Source organism: Crocodylus porosus, unplaced genomic scaffold (assembly GCF_001723895.1).
Source record: "Crocodylus porosus isolate Cpor-Errol unplaced genomic scaffold, CroPor_comp1, whole genome shotgun sequence".
Classification (NCBI taxonomy): domain Eukaryota; kingdom Metazoa; phylum Chordata; order Crocodylia; family Crocodylidae; genus Crocodylus; species Crocodylus porosus.
Genome location: NW_017728906.1, coordinates 5,832,810 through 5,853,375, shown reverse-complemented (window position 1 = coordinate 5,853,375; position 20,566 = coordinate 5,832,810). Strand labels below are relative to the sequence as shown.

The 20,566-nt window shown below is 44.4% G+C and overlaps 1 long non-coding RNA gene across 1 annotated transcript; it reads right to left on the bottom strand.

Moving 5' to 3' along the window:
* Positions 1-4,131: 4,131 nt before the first annotated feature.
* On the bottom strand, positions 4,132-20,175 carry LOC109305722. Its single transcript, XR_002099684.1, has 3 exons — positions 20,093-20,175; positions 18,899-18,902; positions 4,132-4,142 (listed from the first exon to the last, which is right to left on the bottom strand). It is a non-coding gene; the product is annotated as an uncharacterized LOC109305722 (long non-coding RNA).
* Between the last annotated feature and the right edge of the window lie 391 nt (positions 20,176-20,566).

Below are 20,566 nucleotides of genomic sequence, written 5' to 3'. Positions count from 1 at the left end.
GTCAGACCCAAACCAGCAGAGGACTGGAGTGGGGTTGGACCCAAAGTGTCAGAGGGAAGGAGCAGGGATGGACCCAAAGCAGAGGAGAGAGGGGGGATGGAGCAGGATCAGACCCAACATGTGGGTGGTGTCGGGGGGGTGAGCAGAGTTGGACCCAAAGTGGGGTGGGGAACAGGGTCAGACCTGAAGTGTCAGGAGTGGGGTGGGGGTAGAGCGGGGCGGGACAAGGACTGCCAGGGGGGTGGAGGTAGAGCGGGGCTGGACCCGGAGTGGTGCAGGGGGAAGCAGCCCATTTCCCACCCACTCCCATTGGTTCAGGTTCATACCCACTTCTCTTCTTCCACCCCACTTTGGGTCTAGGCTTCCTCTCCCCACCTGCCTCTTCAGGTCCAGGCCCATTCCCCCTTCCCACACCCATTTTGGGTCCAGGCCCATTCCCTCCCCCCCCCGCTGTGCCTGTGGAGAAGCTGCCAGGCTCCGATTGGTCCATGACCCAGCTCAGCCAGGGCCGCATTCATGGTGACTGGAACTCCAGGTGGGCCAGGTTGTGAGGCAATCAGAGCCCAGCAGCTCATCCAGGGGCCCAGTTCAGGGGACCCAAGGAGGGTTCCCATGGCTCCCCTGTCTGTGCATGGGGCCAGGGCAGGCTGCAGCTGCAGACTGTGCTCTGCCTCTGCTCCCTGCCTTGCTGCTGCTCCTTTGACAGCAGCATGATGTGGTGCCATGTGAGTCCTGCTGATGGGTGGCAAGGCATATGGTGCCATGTACCATGCTGCTGTTAAAGCAGTGGCAGTGAGGCAGGGAGCAGAGGCTTCAGCCCACCCTTGCCCCATGCACAGACTGGGGGGCCACGGTTCCCCTCCTCATGGCTTTCCTGTGCTGTGCCTCTGAAGAAGCCACTGGGCTCTGATTGCCTGTTGAACCAGCCCAACTGGGGCCCCAGTCACTGTGAACAGGGACCCAGATGGGCTGGATCAGGATCCATCAGAGACCAGGGGTGTGGTACAGGGGAGCCAAAGTGGGGGTCATGTGCCTTCCCTCCCCTGGCACCCCTGCAATGCATACAGCAGTGGGAGCCACCTGCCCACACCCCTGGAGGAGCCTTCTGGCTCTCCTTGCCCCATGACCTAACCTTGTCTGAGTGCAGCACCCCCTCTCCCCCACTTCTGCTGAGAAGAGCCCAGCGTCGCCCCAGCCCCAGAACCCTGCCTTCGTGGCCCTTCTCTTGGCAGTGGCAGCACCACCATGACCCCCTTCCCTCCCCTACCTGCTCCTCTCCCTCCCTGGTGGTTTTTGGGTGGGGGGGCAGGACTCAGTGCAACATGGTGCAGCATTTCCCTCACCCCTGTCCACCACCGTCTCCTCTTCTGAGCCCTGGCACAAAGTCATGCCTGTACCTAGGCCAGCCAATCACTACCTGCTGTCTCAGGGACACATGCACAGTTGGCCTGGAGCGTTACAGACAGGCAGACAGACTAAGGCTTTTATTATATTAGAATATATATATATAGTATAAAATGCCAAATTAGAGAAAGCTCAGTTAGTCCATAATTCAAGGTGATAACTCAGCAGTCACTATCTTGGAAAATTTGCCGAGCAGCTGTTGGAGCAGTAGGACTTGTTTGGTTTTCATGCTAGGACTTGCTGCTCTCACTGTAGGATACACATAACAGTCCTTGAAATCAATGGAAGAACAAGTCTTTCTTGTATGCCAGGGGGACAGTGAAGGCCATAGAATTCATAAACCATGAGCCAATAAAAGCAATTTTCATCCTGTGAGGGGACAACAAAGAACCTGTGGTCCTGAACTATCCAGAGGAGTGGAGCAGAATATGGACCACCTTTTATTTGCTAAGCATATTGCCTAGAATATTTTGCCTTATGATGAATGTTGTAGAAATGTATTTTTTAGAGAGGGCTATGCTTAATTTGAAAGGTATTTTGCGTTCCTTTTTGGGCTGGTGTATGGGAAGTGTAGTCCTTTGTCAAGGGCATCTTATTTAAAAGATACAGTATTGATTTATTTTATTGTGAATTGTGAACTTTAGGAATATAATGAATGCAAGATGAAAGAAGGTGAACAAGAGATACTCTACTTGTTCTGAAATGTGCCTCTCCTTGCCTGTGTCTGAATCATCAAGATTCCTTTTTCCTATTTTTCCTCCTATTTAACCATGAACCTCCATCCCCTTTTCCCCCCCATCTCCTCTGGTAACACACGCACACCAGTTTCAAAACTTTTGCCATTTCTGCCTCATGAGAGGCTGCTGCTGAATCTCTGAATCAGCCAGGGCCATCCCCCACCTGCTCTCCTACCCTGGCAATGGCTGCACCCCACCATCCCAGCTCCTGGCTCTTTGAGGAAAAAAAACCTGATTCACCAGGTGCTGCCAGGGGTGGGGGCGGGAGCAATCCCTGCTGCCCCCCACTGCCCCAAGCTGTGTGGTGGGCTCTGCTCCCATGCTGTGTGGGGGGCCCCCAGTGTCCCAGCCCCACCCCCCCATGGCTGCCCCGTCCTACCTAACTCTGGCCCTTTAAGCTAAAAAAAAGAGAACCCGCCCTCCTGGACTCACTGTTCCTGCTGGCAGGGGGCAATCCCCACTGCCCCCCACTGCCCCCAGCCATGTGGGGGACTTTCCATGAGCCCCCAAAGCCCTGAGGGTACTGCAGGAGTGGTGAGTCCCAGGGTTTTTCTCATTTTTTTTCTTTAAAGGGCTGGAGCTGGGGTGGGTGGGGCAACTGTGGGGAGGCTGGGAGAGTGAGAGGGGTGTTTTGGGGCTTGTGGCAGTGCCCCCCATGCAGCATGGGGCAGTGGGGGGCAGTGGGGAACGCCCTCTGCCCTGGCAGCAGCCAGTGAGGGGGGGCTTTTTTTTAAAGCACTGGGAGCTGGGCCAGGTGGGGCAACCGCCTGTGAGCTGGGGCAGGTGGGGCAGCTCTGGGGAGGTCTTGGGGAGCAGGGGTGGGATGTGGTCCCCTTCCCCCTTCCCCCCCCGCCCACTTACCAGCTCCGAGTCCGGCTGTAGCTCCCTGCTGCAGCCACTGGGGACTGTCTGAATCATCACATCAATTCAGACCTTTTAATCGGTCCCCTGATTTGATTCAGATTTGGAGATTCGGCCACTGAATCAGGCCAAATCTCCTCCAAATTGCATCACCACCCGACACTTCGCACAGCCCTAATAGTTATCCCTGTGAACACAGCTATATGAATGGGAATAGAATGCTAACCTGTGCAAAAGTGGCATTTTTGGCAATTGGTGTAGTATAAGAACAGATTAGAAAAGATCTCACCCAACATTTTGAACATTTCCAGATTTGAAGAGAGCTCCAAATATATTTGAACTGGCCTTAATGCAGACAACCTGGAAAGGGTCCAAAGAAGAGCCACTCTTCTGATTGGAGGCCTGCAGGGAAGGCCGTACGAGGAAAGGCTAAGGGAACTTAACCTCTTCAGCCTCTCCAAGAGGCTTGTGGCGGCATACAATTCATAAGGGGCGAGCAACATGAAGTAGGCAACAATCTGTTTACCAAGGCACCCCCTGGAACAACAAGGAACAATGGCCATAAGCTACTGGAGAGTCGGTTTAGACTAGAAAAGAGTTCTTCATGGTCAGGATGGCCAGGATCTGGAATGGGCTTCCAAGGGAGGTGGTGCTCACCCCATCCTTGGCAGTCTTCAAGAGGAGACTGGACAGGCACCTGGCTGGGATCACATGTTCCCTGGTTTGATGACCCTTTTCTTGCTTGCCTGGGGCAGGGGGTCAGACTAGATGGCCCACTGAGGTCCCTTCCAACCTTAGAATCTATAAATCTTAATTAGGCAGGTAATGAAAATGTTAATAATGTAATAATAACAACAAAACAAGACAAGAGAAATAGCTGGATGTCAGAAGCTGAATATTCTTTGTAAGGCTGAGCTGTGACAAAAAGAAAAACAAAAAGCCAATAGTATCCTGGGCTGTATCAATATAAGTGTTATTTTCAAGTCAAATGAAGTGGCCCTTTTGCCCTGTGCACCACTGGAGCATTGGACATTTTTACATGTGCTCTGGGAGCAGAGGGCTCTGAGAGCCACTCTAATTGAAGTGCCCACAGTGTCTTGTTTATCAGTGCCCCCACACTTCAAAATGATGCCGGGGGTACTAGAACTAGAGCTCCTTGAACAAGCTTTAGTTAAAACACTCCCACCACTATTTTGAAGTGTGAGGACACCTATACATGGGAAGTGGAGCTAATTATCATGCTTCAGCAGACTTGATTGAGTCTGCTCCGACATGCTGTAATTACAGCACATGACAGCAGCCTCCCCACCCATCTACGGGCACCCACTGTGTTCAGCTGGAGGCACCACACCTCAAGAAGGACATAGGTGAATTGGAAAATGTCCAACAGAGAGCAGCAAAAATTATCAGTAGTGTGGAAAACATGACTGACAAGAAAAGGCTGAAAGAACTGTGATTGTTTAGTCTAGACAAGAGAAAACTGATAATTTTCAAATACTTCAAGTGTGGCTATAAAGAGGATGGAGATAGATTAGAGGTGCACAAACCGTCATTGGTGTGGGCTGCGTTCGTGGCCTGGGGCTGGTCTGAAGACTGAATTGGGCCCCATGAACCAGAATCAGGCCATGCTCTGGTTCTCATGCTCAGGCCACAACTCCCATAGGCTTGTGCTGCCTCCTTCAGCCCAGTGTTGCCTCTTTCAGCCTTGCATAGCTTCCCAGAGCGCCACACCACTGCCACCTTCTGTAGCCCCATGTCACCCCCTGGGGACCCAGACTGCAGGATCAAAGTCCATACTGTCTCCAGTTGGCCTCTGCGAGCCCAGATCAGGCCCCAGTCCACTTTTGTGTGCTGACCCGCATGTTATGTGGCCTGTGGGGCTTCCCACGGGTCCTGAAATTAAGCAGCAAGGGAATAGCAATTACTGCTACCCTCCCCCACTGCCAAATTTTCAGGCCCATTGAGATGCCTTTGAGACAGATGCCATGGCTTTGCAAGCTGAATATGACCCATGGGCCAGGGGTTGAGCACACCTTTGTAGCCACGTTGGATAGCCAAGAAGCAATCATCTTAAATTGCAGCAAGGGAAATTCAGGCTGTCTATTAGATAATAAACTTTCTCACTGTGAGGGTGGTACATGCTACCTACAGAGGTTGTAGAATCCCCATCTTTTTAAGTTTTAAGAGCTGGAAAACAAACACTTGCCTAAGATGGTTCAGATAGGGATGATGCTGCCTTAAGCAGGGGTTTGGAATAGATAACTTCCTGAGGTTCCTCACATGCCTACTTTTTGTGACTCTATGGTCTAAAGGGTAGAGAGTGAGGCATCAAAAAATGAAAATATATGTTTAAACATTCACAGTTCCCAGACTTCCACTGACTAACAGATGGCAAAATCGGACTTTCTACTTATTCACTTTCTATTGTGTTTCTGCATTGCTTCTATGCTTTACCCACTGGCATAAAGCAACCACTTACTGAAGGGCTAAGGAAGAAGTTTATGACTATAGTGGTCCATTCGCGTTTCTCAGAAGTATCAAGTAGTGTCTATTCTTGGAGAGAGGATGCTAAGCTCAATAGAATACTCATCAGATCCAGCATAACTATTCTTATTGTGTAACTATTCTTATTGTGTTTGAAGGACTTTAGTGTACCACGCTGCACCTGAATGAGTTAACTCAAGAGTTATTGCACTGCCTGTTCTATAAATTGAGATCAGGGAGGATGGTGCAGCATTATTAATGACAGAGGCCTTGCTCTGGGGTGCTAATAAGTCAGCACAAGTATTGGAACATTCTACATCTGTGAGCCACGTCAGGCTTGAACCGCCAGCTGCAGATTTCTTTCTCTTTTGCATTTGCTGTTTTGCATGTTTAAGTCATGCTGTGACTGAAATCAGTGAAAACTCCCACTGGTTTCAGAGGGAGCAGGAATGGGTCCTTTGGCAGGGAGAGAGGCACATTGGAGGAAATCAGGTTTTTCAAACCCAGAGTCTGATCTTCAGTCTATCAATTTAGTTCGGGGGGCGGGGGAAGGGTTAGGAAACAAAACTCCATGATTCAGAATCTCAGCAGCATGAAGTAATGCAACTGAAGCTTGAACAGCAGAGGTAGAATCATGTGGGGGTCTCAAAGCTTTGGGGAATTCCTAAATGTATCATTTTATGTGCATGGTCAGGGCTGGTCAGGGGAATTATAGCTAAACTATGAGTGTTGTCACGTACTGTTAAAGTCTAGTTTGGTATCTGCCAGTGGATTCAACTTGTCTTGCAAGTGGGTTTTAAATTTAGGAACAACACTTGGAGCTCAGTTCTCCAAATCAGTAGTGACAGCTTCCTGCCCTCAAGGAAATCTGTTTGAGAAGAGGGTGGAAGGAATACAGAGAAAAAGAAGGAGATGCTATTATATCCAGGTTTTTGGAGGTTTGGGACAGTTTTCCTAGCCAGGGAGTGAACACTAGATGCCAGGATATTACTGAGGAGAAAAGATGAAGAGAGTAGTTTTATCCTAAAATGATGGGACATAAGTAGCATCCCCAGTACTTTACTTGGAACAGCTTATCTGTATCTAAGTCACCACCTCAGAGGTGACAAGGCCTCTGTGTGCTTCTAAGATAGCACTCAGTAACACTAATACCTTTGGTTTGTGATCAAAAAGGAAGGAGCTGTGTCAACACAGAAAGTGCTATTTACTGACAGGTTGTTAGAGAGAGACAACACCGACAGAAGTTGAAATAAAAATAGACATTCTCAAGTAAAAATGAAAAAAAGAAAGAGATTGATTGTTTAAGTCACAAAAGACAGAACAAGTAAAGGGAAAAGTAGGAAGACTTAAAACATGTGTCTGCCCTTTATGATAGCGTTGATAAAGGCTTGAGATATGCGGTGAGAAAGTTGAAATAGCTCTAACTGGGGGGTCGTGTCTGATGAAACAATAATTTATGGTTTGGAGAACAAAATGGATGGTTTCAATGATGTGAGTGTCATTTCTAAGCTGCGAGGTATTAAGAAGCATAAGGGAATAGAGATCACCAAGTATCTGAAGCAGGTAAACAGACCCCATTCAGGTATGAAAGGAAAAATAATAGGTGATTGTTTATTGCTTTCCTTGCTTTTCTTCCTCCTTGTGCTTTGCTATAGGTAGACCAAACACACTCCAAATATGTATCACATACATTTTATGTTCCTTGTTAAAAATGGCTACATAGAAATAATATCATTCATGATAGTTCAAGCTTTTAATGAAAGTGCTTGTTAGGCTGCCCAGTAAAAGCAGAGGGAGATATAGATGGTTTTGATCTCAACATCTAGCCTGGTCAGACTGTGGTGGAAAAAAATAGATGTGATGAGAATTGACAGGAAGGACCAAGCTAGTTGCTAATAATGCTTAAAATAACAAAGAGCATGCTGTGTAGCCAACTTTTCAGGTTTTCTCTTTTTTTAAAAAGTTATAATGAGATGCATGATTGTGAAGTCTTAGAGAAGCCTCACTCCTTCTTCCTTGCAGCTGCGCTGTTGAATATAGTCATTAAAGAAACAAACATTCTTTTTTATCCAGGCAGTGCACCACATCAGGATTAAATAAAACCTATTAAAAAAATAGTTCAGTCCTTGTTTTTCCCCTTCCCCAATTCCCATAATTTCTATCCTTTGATCCTCTACGTCTGCATATGCCGAATCCATAAACCAAGCAAAGACTTTCATTCTGTTGCCTTTTTGTTGCAATTTTTAAGACCCATTCTTTTCTTTTTAACCCTAAATCTTATGGGAAATAACGCAACCCCATAGTGTAATTTATAGAGAGATGCTGTTAAATCCCCCATCAAATGCACTCTCATGTTGCCTATAATTATACATTGTAGAAAGCTGAACCAAATTTGCTCACTCCTGAGAACATTGTGTTGCAAAAAATTGAATTAGACCCATGCACTTGGTAATAAAAGAGCTCTCTTTGCCTGATGTAGGAGTGTTCACAGCTGTGATTCTGAGACGTCCCCAAATGAAGGCTTCATAAGTGCAGCATTCTTATGGATTCTTGATATTAAGGAGAGAATAATCACAGGTATTTCCCGGTTGATTTCCCAGCAGAGTGGGATGCGGCAGAGCATGTTTGGACAATGCAGTGTACCCCTTTTGTTTGGTCAGTAACAGCCACTGGAATGGAGATGGATGCCTTGCCCTTCACTTATGCCTAGCAGAATCAATAGGGAGTGCTCAATGCCTGCGCAAAGCACTGTGACCTAATGGGTTGGACTTGGAGTCTCTTCCCAGCTATAACACCCTTATGTGACCCTGGCTAAGTTATTTCGCTTTTCTGTCCTCCAGTTCCTCTCCTCTCCTGTTGAGTCCTGAACTGAAAACTCTGACTGAACCCAGCATTCTCTCTTGGTGGGTTTTTCCTCAAACATAGCATTCCTTTCAGAGGTGATACTACGACTCTGGGCCTCAAAAATAGGAGTGCTCTGACATGAAGAAGAGGCAGAGGGACAGAATCAAACTGTGCTTTCTTATTTTTGAAGAAGCCAAAATAAAAGAAGGAAACCCCAAATTTTCAGGGGGAGAGGCTTGGAGAGTAAATTCCATTATGAACATTTTTAACAGCCCTGGAATGAAACAAACTCAATGTTTATGGGTTTCGTCTGCATGTTAAAGAAGTGGAGTACAGGAATCCCAGGGTTCCTAATTCTGAGAACTTGTGTGCCATGCAAGACTGAGGTCATCCCGTAACTATTTCTGAGATTGCATAGGCTTTTAGGCTTTACTCTCTGTGATACCAACACTAGGAAACTGCCTTTACCACTGCCTACCCTGTGGGGTTTGCCCATGATATTCCTAACCATTTCCTATAATTGTGTCATTACAGCCTGTCATCAAGTGAATTCTCTCCATTTCTCCTTACCTTCATTTGTTTTGCTTTAGTCTGAACTTTCCAGCATGAGCTGTTTCTGTTTCTTACAGAATAGTTCAAGACCTTCAGATGAAAGAGGAACCTATTTTAGTCATGCTGCTGGTCAGCGGACTTTCAGTTTCAGATTTAAATAAAAAATCCTATGTCAAGACTCAGAAGTCAGATGGGCCTGGAAGAGGAGCTGCAATTCAAGAAGGGAGTAGAGAAACACCTAATTACTGCTTAAAGCCTTTTTTTTTTTTCCAGATTGGGAAGGGAGTGACAATGGCACCTAAATTATAAGTAATAATTGGAAAACTTGTATTTCAGCCCCTTTATGGCTGTCTGCTATGGTATGCCCTCTGATCACTGGAGCCAGGCACTAAGTAGCTCCTTTTATATGATCCTGTTCTAAGGTCACTCATTACCTGGACCTTTCTGCCACTTTCAGTGCTCCTGGCCATACCCCTCTTCTTCTAAACTCTGACTCTTCTCCCTGGCCTACTTGACAGGCCCTACCCACTTCTTTGGTAGCTCCTTCTCCTTTTCTTCCCTTGGTGTTCTGCAGGTTTCCTCTTCCACATTCCTCTCCTCCCCCTGTTCCCCCATGTTCTCTGTGCCTCTGAAATGATTCTTCCCTTTTGTGGATTATGTTTAGCTTCATTGAGCTGAGCTATAATTTCCAAAAGTTCAATAAAAAGGGAAGTGGTTAACAGCAACTGACATCACACTTCTTCCCTAACTGGGTTTATGGCTGACGTTGACATTAGTGGCTGATGAAATGTAGAGCAGCTCTGATGCTGCTCTAAAACACATGCCAAATTACTGCAAGAGAAAAGACTGTGGTATTCCACGTCCGTGTTGTAGCACTCTGGAGATGTATTTCTGAAAGAATGCCTCCCTGTCCTGTCTTTTTTCTGCAGAGGATTACTGTGTCTAGGAGGTAGCATGCCTATGAATGATAGGTAGGATTTCCTTTACCAAGCCCATCGGCCAGGGTCTTGAAAGTAACTCAGGATTTTTGGATTCAAGGAGATATAAGGCAGTGGGGAAGAGGCAAAGCAGCAAAGCAGATTATCAGCCAGTGAATAGGGCCCTCAGCACCATAGAAGAGCTTGTTAAGAATTGCCAAGCATCACTTTGTTTACTGACGTTAGCAGTGCCCTGTTGAGTACTGTAAAGCCACAATGTCTGTGGCACTGGAGTGAGAGCTTTTTGAGAGCATTTTACATCTGCAAATTAAATTCTTATTTCCCTTTAGACACACTTGTGTCTATTTTTACATGTATGGTCAGCTGAGGTTTTTTATTTCCCTTTTGGTGCTCTTTAAGTTCCCCAAAACAACAGTGACAAGACCAGCAGTTCACTGTTTGAAGTGTTCTGCCAGCCACAGTTTGCAAAGACAGACAGATGTACAAAGTTGTTGTGAAGCACACACCTTGAGTGCTGTCCTTTATCCAAAGGACTGCCTGTCTGAATTTGTGCACATCTAGTATAAACCATACTGGAGAATTGGGATGGAATAACCAATTCATTTGCACCTAAATTCCCCACAAAAACTGCAGCCACAACTCTCCTTTTACACTCACAACCCAAAGGGGTCCTTTGCTTCACTCTGAGTCATGTTGCTGTGGAGGTGAACAACCCCATGAGTCTTGATCCAGCCAAGCAACTTTGTCACCTGGAATCATCTATAGACTTAAACTGTCTAAACTTTATGCATAAACTTAAATGTCAAGCTCTCTTTTCCTCCCCATAAACACACACCTGGAGAGGGAAAAACCATAGAGATTGGTGACCACTTACTGAGATGCTTCCTATTACTTCTCCTTATCTTCTTGTAAGGTGTTCAGAGCAAAAGCTTAGTATGATGCAGAGAATGTAGTTACTGGTAATGGAGCTTTCCTGCTTAGGGTGCATGCGGTGCTTTGCCTTCCTCAAATTGAATCAGGACAGGTATTGCCAGCTCTCTCCTGAATAAGCAGGTGAACAGGTGTGACAGGGTTGTATCTGGGAGTATAGGCAAACAAATGTAGCCTAGAGAATTGTTGGAAAAGGTGATTTTTAATCTGATTCACAATATGACTGATTCAACCAGTGTCTCACAATGTTAAGCAGTTTCCCCCCTCTCATACCTGTTCAACAAATTGTGACAAGGGAAAACAAATGTGACCATCAATTACAGAATTTGGGATGAATTGTGAGCATTTTATCTAATATTGCAGGTATTTTCTTCAACTTGATAGAGATTTTTTTCTTACTCTCTGTCCATGTCTACACAAGACACTGACTATGCAGTTGTTACTGCACATTTATTTAGTACTTGTACAAGTACTTGCGTATTCAAGTACTAAATGATTGTGCAGTAACTGGAGTTACATCACCAAATGGCATTTAAGTGATGCTGACTGCGCACTAACTCATTACTACTGCACAGTAGTGTTGAATCACGCTTTGTGCCACACGACACTACTGTGCTGTAGTAACGAGCTACTGCACAGTCAGTGTCTTGTGTAGATGCAGCCACTTATACTCAAACACTTGATCTCACAGTTGCTTATGCAGTGGGATCCCTAAAATATCAGACCCAGACCTGCTACAGTAATAAACTTTACCTTTCTACCTGAGGTATTCCCATTCAATGGTCCTGACACTGCAGTTTATTTTACACAGATACCCTATTAACTTGAATGTTGTGGAATAACACCCAAGTCCTGTATTTCTCCCTAGAAATACTTTCCCATTCTATAGCTGGCCAAAGATCAGTGTCTTTAGGCTTCTCCATAATAGGCTGTAATCAGAATGATTTGCAAAAACGTGGATTAAGCCTTCTCCTTGTGACGAATAACCATTTTGACTGAATGATTTTCAACTAAACTGTGTTTTGTCAGGATAGTAAATCATGCAAACAATGTTAATCATTTTCAAGCCCTGTTTACAGCTATAAACTGTCTCAGAAATTATTGTCCTAATATGATCTCACTGGGCTCTGTATGCAGCTCACATATATGAAACCAGCCTTAGGATCCACACTTGCAATATTACCATGGTAAAGGTAAGAAGCCATATCTTCAACCTGTTATAAATTGGTGAAGCTCTACTAATCTCTCATGATTACAGCAGTAGAAAATCTAATTCAAGGTGCCATGATACAGCAAATGTAAATTCTACAGGATTTTCAATTTCCAGTAAATTAATGGCTAGTTGTTAGTTTCTCTTTAAATAGAATTAGAAGATACAGGGACTTTTAAAAAAAATAACAGCAGGTTGACAGAGCAGAAGCAAACCTAGGTACTTCCTGAAGATGGTCCACATTTGAATCTAAGACCTCATCCGCAGTGCTAACTAGAGGTCACTTATGTTTAAGAAACAGGAATGCAAATAGGATAAGATGAAGAAAAGAGCTACTAAGATACTTAGGGGAATTGAGAGCCTGTCTTACAGTGGGGGTTAAAAAAAATTGGCTTGTTTAACCCAAGAGAGAGAAGCTATTTAAGTTGAAAGGTAAAGCTGGCACCAAAACAGATGAGTATCAGTTGACCATGAATAAACGTAGAATGGAATGAAAGAAACCATCAGAGGAGTGGAGCTCTAAAACAGGCTTCCAGTGTGGACAGAAACATACTATTATTGAGATGGAGATTGATAATATAATGAAGGGATAACATGGCATCGTGCTAGCAGGACTAGACCTGTTGACCAAAGCAGGTCCCTGCTAGTTCTGTGTTCTTATCTAGGCTTGGGGGCCTGAATCTCTGCCAGTGTAGCCTATTACACCAATGCTTAAAGGGCTGAAACATAGCTAGCTTTTCAATACAAGGAAATCAGTTCAGGTCCATTGACATCACTGGGGCTGTATACTTTCACACTGGCTAGGTATCTGGTTTATCAAATCAGAACAGTAACCTTTTATTCTACTTATGCACTGATGTAATGACAGGTTCAGGCAAGTAACTAGGTCTACAATGCTCAAAAAAGCATGACTATCTTATTCTCTTCTCACTTACCTGCATGCAAGTCAGAAGTCACTCTACAGAAGCTAATGTATTTACTTTGGGATACATAAGATCAAGGCCCGTGATTTTTTTCCCTGCCCTGCACCTCTTTCAGTGATTTACAACTTCCAGAGTGATATATAATGGGTATAAAATGACATGAAGTCAGAACATTAACGTTTAGCAGCTACACGGCAGAACTGAATATCACTTTACAAGTTGCAAAGCTATGGAAAATCAAATCTTATATGCTAAAAAAAAGAGCATCCTCCATGCATGTATATGTATTTGAATTTACCATAACATCCTAGTTTCCATATTGTAGGTTTAGAATGGCCAACAGAATGGATTAAACTCATCAAGAGATTGTGTCAGAGTAAGATTGTTTGTTGTTGCTAGTCCCTCAGTACAAAGATGACAGTCTTCCAGGAAACAGAGGAGGCATCAGTGAGTCCATAGGTGACTGAGGAGGCTGATCTGTGATCCACATGTTCTGTTGCAGATGTGACAAATTGTTCCAGGAGAAAGGAACCTGGTAATGTTTGATCATAGCCCTTTCTCTTTGTCCCTCTTGTCTGTCTGGCTCCATAGCGATGTGAGTTTGCTCAAAATGATCAATTACTTGTTGTACATCACAGTGCCACTGAGGACAATTCAGTGCTTGAGTCTCTCAGGTATTGATGTTATCACATTTCTTCAGAGTGCCCTTCAAGGCATCCTTGAATCTCTTCTTTTGCATACCTCTAAAGTGGTGACCATCAGCAAGTTGGGACCTGTATTGGGAGCTGGTTGCCAGGTATTCTTAAGACATGTCCTGCCCAACAGAGCTGGTGCCATATAAACATTGCTTCAGTGCTGGTGGGGTTGGCTAAAACTAGAATCCTGGTGTTTGTTCTTCTGTCCTACCAACTGATTTGGAGGATTCACCATATTGGGATTTAACATACAAGGAGGTACATCATACTTCACATGCAATTAATTTAGAGTAATAAACTTCAGAGCAGTTTGAGGCAAAGTAAATACTCCCAAGAACAGCATCTACACATGCGCCTAGGACAGCAGCACTTTGAGCCAAGGTGGAGCAGTTTACACCAGGGCTGCTCAGCCCTGGGTCCCGGGTACTGGTGATGGTCGATGGAGGGTTTGGCTGGGGCACAAGGGTGCTGAAAGTGTGAAGCCTGTGACTAAGCAGCAGACAGAAGTCTGCCCTCCTGCCAGCTGGACTGACCGGGGGCAATTTACACCTGCAGTCAGCATTTATACATGTATTTAATTGCAGTTAATTACTCTGATCTAAGATAGTACTGTCCCTGACAGTACTTATGGCAGTAAAAATTAGTTTACTATGGCCTAAAAGTGCTGCATGTGTAAATGGTGATGCTTTACTCCACAGCCAATTATCTATTTCACAGTAAAGTGCATTTGTAGACATGGCCACTGTCTCCCTCCTTAGCATGGTCTGGAGGCAATGTGGATATGCCTTAAAAACTGCCTAGGCATGTTAAACATTTTAGTTAGGATTTTAAGTATAAATTTTAATATATTTCGTTCGTCTAAAGCAGTGGTGTCAAAGATGTGGCCTGAGGGCAGGATCAGGCCTACAGAGCCTTATCAGCTGGACTGCAGTGCTACCCATGGATCTTAGATTGGACCAGTGCACTGCATGCAGTACGTGCCCCAGACTGGCCCTCATGCTGCAATCATATTGCCCCTGGCCCTAGCCCCACACACTGCATATGGTGGATGGGAATGGGGTTGGGGCCAGTCCATGCCCTGCATGTGGCTACTTTAGGTATGAGCACTGAATGAGGCCAGTCGGGGGTGCACACTGTATGTGCGACCCATACTGGACTGCCCCCGTACACTGCATTTGGCACTCAGGTCCAGTCTGTTGGCTCAGTCTGGCCCACAAACCAGCCCCATGACACTCATCCTGCCCACAGAGCTTGATAGCCCCGATCTAAAGGAACCATGCAGGCCAGGTGACGTGGTTCCATGGGCCAGAACCAGCCCAAAGGCCAGTTGTTTAATACTAACTGATCAAAAGAAAAGAATAAAGCAGAGAGCGCACATGTTAAATTAGACCCTGTCCCCAAGTCTGGCTATTGGAGAATGTGGCATCCATCCTTAAAAAACTGAATGGAGCTTATATTTGATAATGATAGCTTGAATACTGGGAAACTGATTGATATCTTGACATTTATCAGGACCCAAATCTGGAAGCAGTCCCTATTAACAACAGTTAAACTTATACTTAACTTCAACTAAGTGGTTATCTGCTTTCCTCAACACAGATGGATTTAAATACTGGGAGGAGTGTTTTCATGAGCACCTATAAGTCATGCAGGCATGTTTTTCTTCATGCAGCAGAACTTCACTTCACTTTTCACCTTCTTTTTTAAATGGTCTGTTTATTTTCATTGAGCTTCGGCTTGGGTGTCCTGTATTTTGGCAACAAGGGACTGACAGTTACTCCAGTTATTATTTTTTTCCTCACCTCTGAAGCAAAGTCTGTTTTTTGTACTTTCCGTGTTCAAATCTGAGGGAGGAAAGGAGTCACTCTCAGTTAGCTATTGGTGGTTGTTACGTATGCCTTCTCGGCTGAAAGTAAGGGAGCCCACAAAAAATATTAAAGTGATTACAGAAAGAATTATTTGTTGTTCCTGAGGGATTTACAGTTAAACTGATGCCCTAGGAACCCAGCTGGAATGTTAAATGAAAGCCAAGAGCCCCCTACAAGCATGTCAACAGAGAAAAGCACTGCACAGCAAGACCCTTTGAAAATTTTAACTAAAAAAAAATAGATCCTATTAAAAGGCAAACTTCTCCTAAAAAACAGAAAGTAAAGGAATTAGAGACACAATAGGGAATGACCATGGTATTTAGTTTGTGAAGACAGTGTCAAGGAAGCAGAGAGAACAGAAAACACTGTAATTTTTCTATATATAAATGCACATGAACAGATTTCCTTTTGAACGGCTCTAAGTTTGGTGCAGAATCACCAGCAGAGTTTTTAAATTAAGCACAAAGTTACTTGTACCATCCCACCCAGCTTAACAGGCTTCTAGCAAGCTTGCCTTTCACACAGGAAAGGAAATTTAGTGTCATTTTCTATGTCCTTTTCTCCCTGCAAAGTGCAAAGAAATAGTTGAAGTGAACAACAAAGTGAAAAATGAGTGGTAGTTCACATTCTCAAAAAGTGTTCAAGTATTTTTATTTTGGTTAAAAAAAGGATGTTGTATTGCTAAGGTCACCTCCCCAGGGTCAAATCTACCTTGCCTGATACAGTGGAGTGGTCTCTTTAGCCTAGGTTCTCATGACAATACATTTTCAATGCCAGCTGAGGCTCTTCCCATTGATTTCAGTAAAACTTCTTGTGTTATTGTGAGATGCAGAGACTGGCTCCTCACTTTTGAAGAACTAAATGATCTGGATAAACATTTCATTCATGAAGTGAATTAAATGCTAGTGAATGGCTCTACATCTGGCTTTGAAATCTAGAGCGTTATTTATCCATAGAACAGTTACAGCATTGACCCTACCAGTGTTGCAGTGCTGCCCATCACCTTTCAAATACCATGTTAGGTCTGCTTGGTCTAAAATAATATTAGCCTTAACTGTTCACCTCTCCTATAAAAGAAGGAAGCTACATGGAAGCACCTAGTACTAGAGAACGTTAAATGAATGCTGCACCACCCCAGTCCCCCAGTGGACCTTGCAAAGGCACAATAGTGAATCTGAACTCCATGGCATTGTGTCGGTATATCTATTCCATTCTTCAAGTGCCTACCTTTCCCCATGAGAATGTGATCCTGTTTCTGTGTTCCTAGGTCTCCCTGCTGAGATTGTGGACAACCATGTTGAGGAGTTACAATCATACATATTCTGTTTGAATCCATAAAAAATAAGACCTGCACTAACAGAGCCTAAAGCAAACTTAATTTTGAAATAAGGAAAACAGAAGTAGTCTCCATTAACATTGTTCAGTTCCTCCATACTGGCGGCAGTGATTTCTTACAATACAATACGTGTCATCTCTTCAGGGGTGTTGGTTGTAGCCATGTTGGTCTAAGGACATAGGCAGACAAGGTTCTTTGGACGAATCTGAGATATTTTATTAGACCAACTTAAATAGCTGGAAAAAAAATCTTAGCTAGCTTTTAGGTTTAAAACCCCAATAGAATGACATTCCATCCAGGAAGAGCACACACCAACTGCAGATGCTTCCTCAGCCTGACGAATGGTTTTTAAACCCAAAAGCTTGCTAATAAAAAATTTTTCCAACTATTTAAGTTGGCCTAATAAAAGATATCAGATTCACCCAAAGCACTTTGTCTGCCAATGACATCTCTGAAGAAAGACAAAGATTTTAGGAATTTAGAGTCAAATTGTGATTGCTTAGTGATGTGGATACATGCTGACCAAGAAATGAACTGAGCCTACTAAGTCATTTCACTTCAGCCATTGAACAGTATTGATATTTGATTATTGAGCAGATCAGAATTGTGGTCTATCACTGCAAATATGTTTATTAAACTGGTAACAGTCCATTGAACAGTCCTTTTCTTGATTTGTGAGAATTTAACGTGGACCAAACAACCTTATGCAGCTATGAAAACCTTAATAGGCTTCATCATGCAATAAGTATATATATTTCTTTGGTTCTTTTTATGTTTTCAATAGCCATTTTTGTAATTCCAAATTTTAATTCTTCTCTACCTTAGACTGATTCCCCACATATAAAATGTATCTATGTATTTTGGATAGCGCCATTTGGGAATGTTATGAATTTCCATAAAACCCAGAGCTTCATTAATTTCATTCAGTGGAGATTCGGCCTGATTCGGTGGCTGAATCTCCGACTCCAAGTCGAATTAAGAGACCCTTTAATCTCTCTGAATCAAATAGAAACCCTCCAAATCAATTCAGAGAGATTTGGAAAGATTCAATGATTCAAACATAGACACAGCTTTAAATGTTTTTTTCTACATACCTCAAGGTAACAGGCGGCTCATGAATACTGAGATGGTGGGGCAGATAGGGCATCCCACAGGAGTGCGGGATGGCCCCCCACATGCTTGGCAGCAAACCCAGAAATGGACCAGAAACACTTCCAATCCAATTCCAGGTACACCAAGGAGCACGCTGGGCTCCTGCCCCCCGCTCCTCCCCCGCCAAAGGCCCCTGGCTTGGCAACTGGTACCTCCTGGGTCTGGGGGGAGCACTCAGGGTCCCCCCATGGCCAATTGCTGAACCTGGAGGGCATGGGGGCCCCACCCCATGCTCCTGTGGGATGCTCCATCTGCCTCACCGTCATAGCATTCACAAGCCTTGCCTGGTACCTCAAGGTATGTAGAAAAAAATTCTCCAAATCAGCATTGAATCTTCAGATTCAGATTTGGCCAAATCAAACTGGGGACAGTGATCTGAATCAATGAATTGAATCACTGTCTTCAGTTGTCCCTGAGAAGGCTAGATGTACACCTTGCTGGGGTCATTTGACCCCAGTACTCTTTCCTGCCATGGCAGGGGGTCGGACTCGATGATCTGCTCAGGTCCCTTCCGACCCTAGAAACTAAGAAACTATGAAACTATTCAGGCCAAATCCGAGTCTGAATCAAATATGGCCTGTTTCACACACCATGTGCTATCTGCAGTGTAGATAGGGCTCAGTCCAGCTTGCATGCTTCTTGCAGTGTGCAGGCCAGGGCTGGCACATAGGAGTGTTCTAGCAACCCACAGGCTAGATTATATAGCTCCATGGGCCAGCTCCAGCCCACAGATCATATGTTTGATACCCCTTCTTTAGAGGGAGTGCTCTGAACTAGGTATATCTAGAGTGATCTATGCCTTGTTCACTACCCTCCCTTGCATCTGCCACCACTGTTTTAGAGATGCCAGCGGAAACACCTTTGACTGTTCTGTTTAACTATTAACTATTAATAGCTATTTAGCTATTAATAAAGCTATCATCCATGAATTCATCTAGTTCTTTTTTGAACTTGGCTATGCTACCTGCCTCTGCATCTGCTTAATTCTGTCTTATACCTTATCAGTGAACTGTACAATATCTTCACTTGTAGAAAATTACAGTATCCATTCAGCAACTCCCGGGAGGTCTTAACACAAGCTTTTTCATACATTTTTTAGTGTTCTTGATAAGTGTTGTTTATGCAGAATTCTTGTTCATGAATTAAACTCAGCATGCCTTCATTCCATAGAGTTCAAGTATTGATCAGTTCTTTGCAGAGGTAGAAAAGTATCTGGGTGGGAGGCATTCAAGGAAAAGTTAGAGTGCTTCCAGAATTACTTTTTGGTGATTCAAGGAGAGAATAAATTATCTGCAAAATCAGTACAGAACCAACACCTCTGCATGAGGCTGGAGAGTATCCATATTCTACAACAGAGCTGACCAACTTGTGGCATGGGCAGCCTGTGGCACAGTTTGTGACACACAACTGATCAGGGGGACAGGTGGTACAGCCGCATATTGCACAGGAAGCAGAAGGCAAGTGGGAGATCAGGTCAAGAGGAAAAGCAGAAAGCAGGAAAAGAAGCAGAAAGTATAAAGCAGGAGACTAGGCAAGGAGCACAGAGCAAGTAACAGAAAGCAGAGCATCAGGTTGGGCAGAGGAAGGGGTTGGGAGTGGCATTTGGGGAGGCTGAATGGCTAGTTTGTGGCACACCTGCCAAAAAGGTCAGTGCCTACTAATCTACAAGACCTTGATATGGTGTCTTTCACATAATATGATGTCTTTCACATGGACTACCAGTGGTCATTGACGATCCCGGGACACAAATATAGTGGCCATATCCAAAATGTCCTAGCCAAATTCTAGTGCAGGAACCAGATGTTCAGCTGTTGAAAATCAGAATACCACCATTGATTCAATAATACAATACAGATTTACATCAGCAGGTTGCCTGGTTCCATCTTTATAAATTTTCCTCTTGCTTTCATAGGTATACAAGGTTCTTTGGGCAAATATAATATCTTTTATTAGACCAACATAAATACAGGAAACCCTCCCTATTCATGGGTTCAGCATTCGCAGTTTCAAATATTCATGAATGCCGAACCTGCTTCTTAAATACACTTAAAGGAGCTCCTTGGGAGCTCCATGCTTGCATCTGCTGGGCTCCTTCCACTGCTGCCACACTTCCACTGTCACCAGAGCAGCCATGCCCCCCCTGCCCCCCGCAGATGACGTTCATGAACGCGATGCCTTATTTGCGGATTTCACCATTCGCGGGGGATACAAGAACATATCCCCCATGAATGGCAAGGGTCTCCTGTAGTTGGAAAAAAAATTAGCAAGCTTTCAGGTTTAAAAACCCTTCATCAGGCTGAGGAAGTATCTGTAGTTGGTGCATGCTCTTCCTGGATGGAATGAAAAGTAAAGAAGCCAGAGGCTGAGCTGGGCTGCATGCAAGATAGGAAGTCAGTGAAGATGTAAATTGAGGAGTCAGTGGGTGAGAGACAGGCTGGGGGTGGGAGGAGAGAAGGGGGATGTATGTATCAGTTAAATAGTGGACAGGTACCTGGGAGTCAGATGTCAAGCAGGTTATACTGTGTCATATGTCTATAGTTAGTCCATGAGTTTTTGTATCCAGGAGGTTGATAAAGTGAAGTTCATGGGCTTGTCTCTGAAGAGTGTTTTGTAAGTTCCCTTTGAGGATTAG